The sequence below is a fragment of the Mobula hypostoma genome, chromosome 1, assembly GCF_963921235.1.
Source record: "Mobula hypostoma chromosome 1, sMobHyp1.1, whole genome shotgun sequence".
NCBI classification, from domain to species: domain Eukaryota; kingdom Metazoa; phylum Chordata; class Chondrichthyes; order Myliobatiformes; family Myliobatidae; genus Mobula; species Mobula hypostoma.
In genome coordinates, this window is record NC_086097.1 from 181625961 (window position 1) to 181636595 (window position 10635).

General features: G+C 43.1%; 1 protein-coding gene across 1 annotated transcript in view; it reads left to right on the forward strand.

The window, feature by feature from the left end:
• LOC134353164 (nucleolar transcription factor 1-like) overlaps window positions 1-10635 on the forward strand; it is a 125724-nt gene that overhangs the window by 83457 nt on the left and 31632 nt on the right. The gene's annotated exons all lie outside the window — the stretch shown is intronic.

The window sequence follows — 10635 nt, forward strand, 5'->3', positions numbered from 1 at the left end:
CAATATTACCAGTAATTTTGAAAATATAAAAGCAAGGATGAGGCTTTCTAAGGCACTGGTGAGGCTTCACTTGGAGTATTGTGCGCACTTCTGGGCCACTTATTTAAGAAAGTATGTGCTGACAAGGAAAGCATTCACAAGAATGATTCCATGAATGAAAGGCTGATCAAAAGAGGAACAATTGATTGCTTTCGCTCACTGCAGTTTACAAGAATGAGGGTTAAATCTCATTGAAGCCTATCAAGTGCTGAAAGGCCTAGATAGAGTAGATGTGGAGAGGATGCTTCCTATGGTGGGTGATTCTAAGACCAGAATAAAGAGGTCCATTTAGAACAGGGATGAGGAGTAATTTCTTTAGTCAGAGGATGGTGAATCTGAGGAATTCATTGCCACAGATAGGCCAGGTCATTGGGTGAATTGAAGACGGAGGTTGATAGGTTTGTGATTAGTCAGGGCATGAAAGATTATGGGGAGAAGGCAGGAGAATGGGGGTTCAAAATGATAAAAGCAGACATGGTGTTGTTATACTGAGGTAATGATCAGGGTAGGGTTGTTCTAGTTAAGTCCAAAACAGACTGGTTGAAGAAAAGTAGTTGTTCTTGAACTTAGTGGTGTGGGACTTCAGGCTTCTGTACATCCTACTCAATGGTAGCAGCTAGGAAATAGCATGACCTTGCTGGTGAGCATCTTTGATGATGGATGTTGCCCTCTTCAGGCAGCACCTCCTATAGATCCTACTGATGGTGGGGTAGGATATGCCAGTGATGTACTGGGCTGATCCCACTATTAACAAAAGTCCAAGTGCAGAGAGAGAGACACAGAAATGGAATGAACCATTCACTGAGTTTTAATAAGAACTGTACAGAACAAAAGCAAAATAATAACTGCTTGGCCAACAGGGCTGAGAACTACAACTCTCAAAATAAAATCTCACACCGTCACTGTGGCTTGGAAGCAGCAACTTAAATACTAAATTTGTTATGTATTCATGTATATTTTGATCCTCATGGGTTGCTATCAAGCTTCCCTGTGTGTAACGTTCTGAATGTAATGTGAGAGGGCATTCTGGGTAGATGACTAACAAGTAAAATAAACAGCAGCACATTTAGAACATAGAACATAGAACCATAGAAACATTACAGCACAGAAACAGGCCTTTTGGCCCCTCTTGGCTGTGCTGAACCATTTTTCTGCCTGGTTCCACTGACCTGCATCTGGACCATATCCCTCCATACACCTCTCATCCATGTACCTGTCCAAGGTTTTCTTAAATGTTAAAAGTGAACCTGCATTTACCACTTCATCTGGCAGGTCATTCCATACTCCCACCACTGTCTGTGTGAAGAAGCCCCCACTAATGTTCCCTTTAAATTTCCCCCCCTTCACCCTTAACCCATGTCCTCTGGTTTTTTCTCCCCTTGCCTCAGTGGAAAAAGGCTGCTTGCATTCACTCTATCTATACCCATCATAATTTTAAATACCTCTATCAAATCTCCCCTCATTCTTCTACGCTCCAGGGAATAAAGTCCTAACCTATTCAACCTTTCTCTGTAACTCAGTTTCTCAAGTCCCGGCAAACATCCTTGTAAACCTTCTCTGCACTCTTTCAACCTTATTAATATCCTTCCTGTAATTTGGTGACCAAAACTGAACACAATACTCCAGATTCGGCCTCACCAATGCCTTATACAACCTCATCATAACATTCCAGCTCTTATACTCAATACTTTATAAAGGCCAATGTACCAAAAGCTCTCTTTACGACCCTATCTACCTGTGACGCCACTTTTAGGGAATTTTGTATCTGTATTCCCAGATCCCTCTGTTCTACTGCACTCCTCAGTGCCTTACCATTAACCCTGTATGTTCTACCTTGGTTTGTCCTTCCAACGTGCAATACCTCATACTTGTATTAAACTCCATCTGACATTTTTCAGCAGGTCCAAATCCCTCTGCAAGCTTTGGAAACCTTCGTCACTGTCCACTACACCCCAAATCTTTGTATCATCAGCAAATTTGATGATCCAATTTACCACCATCATCCAGATCATTGATATAGATGTCAAATAACAATGGACCCAGCACTGATCCCTGTGGCACACCACTAGTAACAGGCCTCCACTCAGAGAAGCAATACTCCACTACCACTCTCTGGCTTCTTCCATTGAGCCAATGTCTAATCCAATTTACTACCTCTCCATATATACCTAGCGACTGAATCTTCCTAACTAACCTCCCATGCGGGACCTTGTCAAAGGCCTTACTGAAGTCCATGTAGACAATATCCACTGCCTTCCCTTCATCCAGTTTCCTGGTAGCCTCCTCGAAAAGCTCTAATAGAATGGTTAAACATGACCTACCACGCACAAAGCCATGTTGACTCTCCCTAATAAGTCCCTGTGTATCCAAATACTTGTAAATCCTATCTCTCAGTACTCCTTCAAATAATTTACCAACTACCGATGTCAAACTTACTGGTCTATAATTTCCCAGATTACTTTTAGAGCCTTTTTAAAATAACGGAATACCATGAGCTATCCTCCAATCCTCCAGCACCTCACCCGTAGACACCAGCATTTTAAATATATCTGCCAGGGCCCCTGCAATTTCAGCACTAGTCTCCTTCAAGGTCTGAGGGAATGCCCTGTCAGGTCCTGGGGATCTATCTACTCTGATTTGCCTCAAGATAGCAAGTACCTCCTCCTCCTCAATCTGTATAGGTTCCATGACCTCACTACTTGTTTGCCTTATTTCCATTGACTCCATGCCAGTTTCCTTAGTAAATACAGACGCAAAAAATCCATTTAAGACCTCACCCATTTCTTTTGGTTCCATACATAGCCAACCACACTGATCTTCAACAGGACCAATTTTATCCCTTATTATCCTTTTGCTCTTAATATACCTGTCGAAGCTCTCTGGATTATCCTTCACCTTGACTGCCAAAGCAACTTCATGTCTCCTTTTAGCCCTCCTGATTTCTTTCTTAAGTATTTATTTGCACTTTTTATACTCCTCAAGCACCTTATTTGCTCTGTTTCCTATACATGTCATACATCTCTCTTTTTTTCTTTATCAGAGTTCCAATATCCCTTGAGAACCAAGGTTCCTTATTCTTATTCACTTTGTCTTTAATCCTGACAGGAACATACAAACTCTGCACTCTCAAAATTTCTCCTTTGAAGGCTTCCCACTTACCAATCACATCCTTGCCAGAGAACAACCTGTCCCAATCCACGCTTTTTAGATCCTTTCTCATTTCTTCAAATTTGGTCTTTTTCCAGTTTAGAACGTCAACCCGAGGACCAGATCGATCTTTATCCATGATCAAGTTGAAACTAATGGTGCTATGATCACTGGAACCAGTGTTCCCCTACACACACTTCCGTCACTTGTCCTAACTCGTTTCCTAATAGGAGATCTAATATTGCATCCCCTCTAGTTGTTATTTCTATATATTGATTTAGGAAACTTTCCTGAACACATTTTACAAACTCTAACCCGTCTAGACCTTTAACAGTATGGGAATCCCAATCAGTATGTGGAAAATTAAAATCCCCTACTATCACAACTTTATGTTTCCTGCAGTTGCCTGCTATCTCTCTGCAGATTTGCTCCTCCAATTCTCGCTGACTATTGGGTGGTCTATAATACAACCCCATTAATGTGGTCATACCTTTCCTGCTTCTCAGCTCCACCTATATGGCCTCGGTAGACAAGCCCTCTAATCTGTCCTGCCTGAGCACTGCTGTAACATTTTCCCTGACTAGCAATGCCACCCCCCACAACCCTTCATTCCTCTGCCTCTATCACCTCTGAAACATCGGAACCCTGGAACATTAGGCTGCCAGTCCTGCCCCTCCTGTAGCCAAGTTTCACTAATGGGTATAATGTTGTAATTCCATGTGTCAATCCACACCCTCAGCTCGTCAGCCTTCCCCACAATGCTCCTTGCATTGAAATAGACACACCTCAGAAGATTATTACCACCACACACAACCCTTCTAATTGTGACTTGCATGAACTTTTAACACTATTTATTTTCACCCCGCTCCACTATCTGCTCTGGCACTCTGATTCCCGTACCCTTGCAGATCTACAACGTTTGTAGTTTAAACCTTCCCCAAAAGCACTAACAAACCTCCCTGCAAGGATATTGGTCCCCTTGTAGTTCAGGTGTAACCCGTCTCTTTTGTACAGGTCCCACCAGACCCAAAAGCGGTCCCAATGATCCTGAAATCTGAAACCCTGCCCCCTACACCAGTTCCCCAGCCACGTGTTCATCCGCCAGAGCATCCTGTTTTTACCCTCACTGGCACGTAACACAGGTAGCAATCCTGAGATTACCACCCTTGAGGTCCTGCATTTTAACGTCCTACCAAGCTCTCTATACTCACTCTCCAGGACCTTCTCACTCTTCCTTGCTATGTCATTGGTACCGATGTGCACCACGACATCTGGCTGATCACCCTCCCACTTCAGAATGTCATGCAATCGATCAGAGACATCCTTGACCCTGGCACCCGGGAGACAACAAACCATCCTGGAGTCTCTGTCACAACCACAAAACCTCCTTTCTGTACCTTTAACTATCGAGTCCCCTATCACTACCGCTCTCCTCTTTTTCCACCCTCCCTTCTGCACTGCAGAGCCAGACTCAGTGCCAGAGATCCGGCTGCCGCAGCTAGTCCCAGGTAGGTCATCCCCCCCAACAGTATCCAAATCGGTATACTTGTTGGTGAGGGGAATGGCCACAGGGGAACCCTGCTCTGCCTGCCCTTTCCCCTTCCCTCGCCTGATAGTAACCCAGTTACCTGTGTGCTGCTCCTTTGGTGTAACTACCTCCCTGAAGCTACTATCTATAAACACCTGATTCTCCTGAATGATCCGGATGTCATCCAGCTCCTGCTCCAGTTCCCTAACATGGTTTGTTAGGAGCTGCAGTGGGATGCACTTCTTTCAGGTGTCGTTGTCAGGGACACCGGAGGGCTCCCTGACTTCCCACATCCTGCAAGAGGAGCATTCCAACATCCTGCCTGGCATTCTCTCTACTCTAAACAAAACAAAACTTACTGAAACCTACCCTCACCTCTGCCTGTTCACACTGAAGTCTGTTGAGCCAAAGCTCTTCATCTCCTTGTCTCTCATGTGTGTAATTCACGGCCACCCAGCTTCCCAGTACCACAAACTTAAGAAAATTAATACCGCTCCTGTACAGCATCAATCTAAATTGTAATCTTCTTTCTCGGAACGTGGACTATGTTAAACAGAGTGTTGCTGTTGCTGTACCTCTGTCAAGACCTGACAAGCCTGAAATGAAAGGAAGTGAATTAAATACATTTACGAAGAAACCCAAATTGGCTGGAATGTGCACTCTCATGTGTGAGATTGCCGGCTTCTTCCAGCTGCCCGCCTGTGAGAGCACCTGGATCCTGTGGCAGTGTCTGCAGTTGTGACAGCTACTCTCAACAGCTCCTTCCATAACATGGGGCTGTACTGTACAAGGAAGGGCAACGTATTACACAAGAAGTCAGTGTGCTCCTTCTGTGCGATGTGGGACATCGAGGTCGCTTCCGGAGTGCCTAGCAACCATTTGTGCAGGAAGTGTGTCCTGCTGCAGCTCCTGACATTCCTCTGGGAATTGTGGATGGATTCACTGCTGGAGCATCCATGATGCTGTGAACATTGTATATTCATTGTCAATAATGAGAAAGGTAAGAAGGGGAATGAGGTCCTCACACAGGTTTAGAGAACATTGGTTTCAAGAGATATTGAGGCCCTGGTTAAGAAAAAGAAGGTGCATAGCAGGTAGGAACAAATGAGGTACTTGAGTATATGAAATGCAAGAGAACACTTAAGAAGGAAATCAGGAGAACTAAAAGATATGAGGTTCCTTTAGCAATAAGGTGAAGGATTCTTCAGCCCATGATGTTGTGTTGACCTTTTAACCTACTTCAATATCAATCTAACCTTTCCTTCCCACTAAGCCCTCCATTTCTCCTTCATCCATATACCTATCTAAGGTCTCTTAAATAGTCCCAATGTTTCTGCCTCTACCCTGGCAGTGTGCTCCATACACCCACCACTCTGTGCAAAGAACCTACCTCCGACATCCCCCCTATACTTTCCTCCAGTTACCTTAAAAGTATGCACCCTCATATTAGCCATTTCAACCCTACAAAAGAGTAACTATCTATGCCTCTTATCATCTTGTGCACCTCTGTCAAGTTACATCTTGCTCTCCTGTGTCCCAAAGAGAATACAGCTAGCTCACTCAACCTATCCTCAGAAGACACGTTGGTAAACCTCCTCTGCACTGTCTCTAAAAACATCCTTCCTATTAATGAGCCAACCAAAACTCTAAGTGTGGTCTAACCAGAGTTTTGTAGAGCTGCAACATTACCTCACCACTCTTGAACTTGATCCCACGACTAACAAAGGCCAAAACACCAAATGTGTTCTTACCATAATATTAATGTGTGGTATTTTTGAGGGATTTATGGATAAGGAGCCCAAGATCCCTCTATTTCCTCGCACTGCCTCTTCTAGATCACAAGCGTGACTGCACTTCTATAGGATGTCAGTACTGTAAAAGATTTGGTATGTCCTGAGAAGGTGGGGGTGCAAGTTCCTGTCACTTTAGCTGTGTTTAGATAATCAAAAGACAAAAACATCAAATCTAAACTTGCAGCTTTGGTTAGAATTATTGACCACATATAACAGAAAGAGTCAGCTCATCAAATCCATGCTGGCTCCCAGCAAAGCCACACATATAGATATACAGAATGGAAACAGGCCCTTCAGCCCAACTTCTTCATGCTGACCAAGTTGTCAACTTGAGCTAAATCACATCTCCCTGCATTTGACCCTTATCCCTCTCATGCTTTTTGATCCATGTACCTGCCTAAACGCATTTTAAACGTCATAACTTCCACTTGAACCTCATTCCTCAACCCACCACCCTTGGTGTAAGAAATTTGCCCTCAGGTCCCCTTTGAATCTGATGTAGGGTTTCAACTGGAAACATTGACAGATTCTTTTTAAAGTGCCATTGTTCTAATAGTTAAACTTTCCTTCTGGTTGCTTATATGTTTGCATAATTACCTATGTGTAAATATTCAGTGGATTTTCAATAATTTGTAGTATAGCTGGTTCCGTATTTTTGTACTTCTGTATTTTTTTGTAGATTTTTGTCTGCAGTTCGAATCAGACCAGTATAAATGAACTGCCTCATAGACTGTTCTTAACAAATATCTTAATCTGTGTAATCTGAGCTATCTTTCAGTAGAAAGAGAACCACAAGGCAAAGTTCTGTCTTTCTTCATTCTTCCTTCCTTACATGAGAGTGAGTTTGTTACTACTATTTATTTGTTAAGAATACCTAATAAATCACTTGCAAGCAATAATATTTCCAGATCCAATGACAGGTTAGTTGATTGTATGGTGCAGGATAGAAGGGTTTAGATCTCAGGATCTGAGGAAGTGGAGGGATGGGTTAGTAAATTTGCTGATGAAACAAAGGTTGGGTGTGTTGTGGATAGCGTGGAGGACTGTCAGAGGTTACAGCAGGACATTGCTAGGATGCAAAACTGGGCTGAGAAGTGGCAGATGGAGTTCAACCCAGATAAGTGTGAGGTAGTTCATTTTGGTAGGTCAAATATGATCGCAGAATATAGTATTAATGGTAAGGCTCTGTGGTTAAGAAGGCATACAGTGCATTGGCCTTCATCAATCGCAGGATTGAGTTTAGGAGCCGAGAGGTAACGTTGCAGCTATACCTGGTCAGTACTGGTCACCTCACTACAGGATGAATGTGGAAACCATAGAAAGGGTGCAGAGGAGATTTACAAGGATGTTGCCTGGATTGGGGAGCATGCCTTATGAGAATAGGTTGAGTGAACTCAGCCTTTTCTCCTTGGAGCGACGGAAGATGAGTGGTGACCTGATAGAGATGTATAAGATGATGAGAGGCATTGATTGTGTGGCTAGTCAGAGGCTTTTTCCCAGGGCTGAAATGGCAAACACGAGAGGGCACAATTCTAAGGTGCTTGGAAGAAGGTACAGAGGAGATGTCAGGGGTAAGTTTTTTCACGCAGAGAGTGGTGAGTGCATGGAATGGGCTGCCAGTGACGGTGGTGGAGGCGGATACGATAGGGTCTTTTAAGAGACTCCTGGATAGGTACATGCAGCTTAGAAAAATAGAGGGCTATGGGTAACCCGAGGTAATTTCTAAAGGAAGTATATGTTCGGCAGAGCAACATGGGCCGAAGGGCCTGTATTGTACTGCAGGTTTTCTATGTTCTATCACTCTGATCACTCAAGGAAATTGGAACCTAAACAAGGCAGAGAGATTGCATCTGGACTGAAAAAGGACCAACATCCTTATAGAAAGGATTCCCAATGGCATTATAGAGGGTTGAAACTCGTCTAGCAGGGGATTAGTGTACAGGAGTAGAAGTGCAGTGAGGGCTGGTGAAATCAAATACTGAAAAGAAACTAATTGAGTCGGGATAAGCAAAGCAAACAGCCCTGTCCTGGTCCAATTAAGAGGTGGAGGCAAAGATGATAGAGGCACTTAAGAGTCTCTTCAATAGGCAAGTGAATATGCAGAGAATGGAGGAACGTGGACATTGTGCAGGCAGGATGGATTAGTTTAGCTTGGCAATTAAATACTAGTTTAATTAGTTCTGCACAACATCATGGGCCAAAGGGCCTGTTCCCGTGCAGCACTCTTCTATGTTGTACATAGAACAAAAAGAAAGCCATCGCTGTGCAGTGGTTATACTGGAAGTCGAACAATAAACATAAAAGAGAAGAGCAGGTATTAGACAAATCATAGAGTACTTTGGTAAAGTGCCAGAAGATGTCGATTTCCCAAGGACTATTCAGGACCATCTTTGTGGGAATGTGGAATTTTTAAAGTGCATACAGGCAAGATTTCTAATCAACGTGTAGCTGTGTGCTGCTGGAGAAGGAATGGGACTGGACCTAATCATTAGCAATGCACTTGGGCAGAGGTTACAATGTCAGTGGGAGAGCATTTCAGAGATGGTGACAATAACTATAAGTTTCAAAGAAGCTTTGTAAAAGATAAGGATGTCCAAAAATTAACATCTGAATCTGGTGTAGCAGATTTCAATATCATGAGAGATCTTGGCAAAGTAGAATGAGGACCTGCTACTTGCAGGTAGATTTACAACCAACTGATGGGAAGTTTTTACATGGGTCAGTGTGAAATGAGTGAAATGGCAGATATGATGAATTGTGAATAGGGAAGCACTTTGGAGTGTTAGAATATGCTCTTCTTGTTAATACCACTGGGGAGGAGGCATTGGAGCATGAAGACCCACACTCAATAATTCAGAAAGTTTCTTCCCCTCTGCTATCAGATTTCTGAATGGTCCATGAAACACGAATGTTACCTTGTTAATCCTTTTTTTGCACTATTTATTTTTTAAAATTATTTTATTTTAATATCTTTACACTGTATTGTTGCCATAAAACAACAAATCTCATGCCATAAATGTCAGTGATAATAATTCTGAATCCAGTTCTGGTTCAGATTATGATGATCAGCAGGTTTTTGTTAGTAGGAGATCCTGGCTGAACAATTCAAATTAATTTTTTGAAGAGATAACAAAAAGCAAGGGGAGTGGATCTAAAACTGGCTTGATGACAGAAAGGAGTTGTGATTCGAAGCCTGTGACTAGTGGTATACCACAGGCATCCGTAGTGGGACCTTTACTCCTTGGGTAAAGATTAAAGACTTAGATATTGTGTGATTAGTAAATTTGCAGATTGCACAAAAAATGGTAGTATGTAGATAGCAAGAACAGTTTTTGGTTACAGGAAAATATTGATCAGTTGGTAAAATGGCAGATGGAAGATAACCCTGTTAAGTCAGAGACAATTGTCGGGAGGACCAATATGGGCAAAACATGCACAATGAATAATAAACTCCTGAATTCCTGAAAATGAATGCAATAAGATGTATTACATCCGCACCATAACAACCCAGCTACAAATGGCTTGGCAGAAAGGTTGGTCCAGACTCTAAAGAATGCACTGCGTGCAACGTCAGCACAAATACTACACTAGCACAGAACCAGAAGCACGCTATTCCTCCTTGCATATCGCAATGCAGCACACTCCACAAATAACAAGTCACCAGCTATGCTGTTCCTAGGTCATCTCTTGCAATCACACTTGGATCTCCTCAAACCCAATCTCAGAAGGTGATTGCAGAACAAACAGCTAAGACAAACTGAGGACTCAAGGTGGTTTGATGTTTCACTCCTACACAAGTGGTCCTGGCGAGGGATAACAAAGGTGATCAAGGTAGGTTCTTGGAAAGATTAGGGGCAGAATTGGACTTCTCTCCTATACAGTGGAGATTGCACCTGATGTCATCTGGAGGTGACACATCGATCAGTTGAGGAGAGCAGAGTCAATTGTTTGAGAAGAAAGATGTCCAGAGCTGTCAGAACCACTTCCTGCAGTCTCAGAGTCAACTCCTGCAACCATCATGGAGGAGACCCCAGAACCTGAGATTGTTTCACAATCACATCTCTCCTGCCAAGCAGTGGCACATCCTCCCCCACCCTGGCTCGGGAAAGATGTTATCCCACAAGAGTA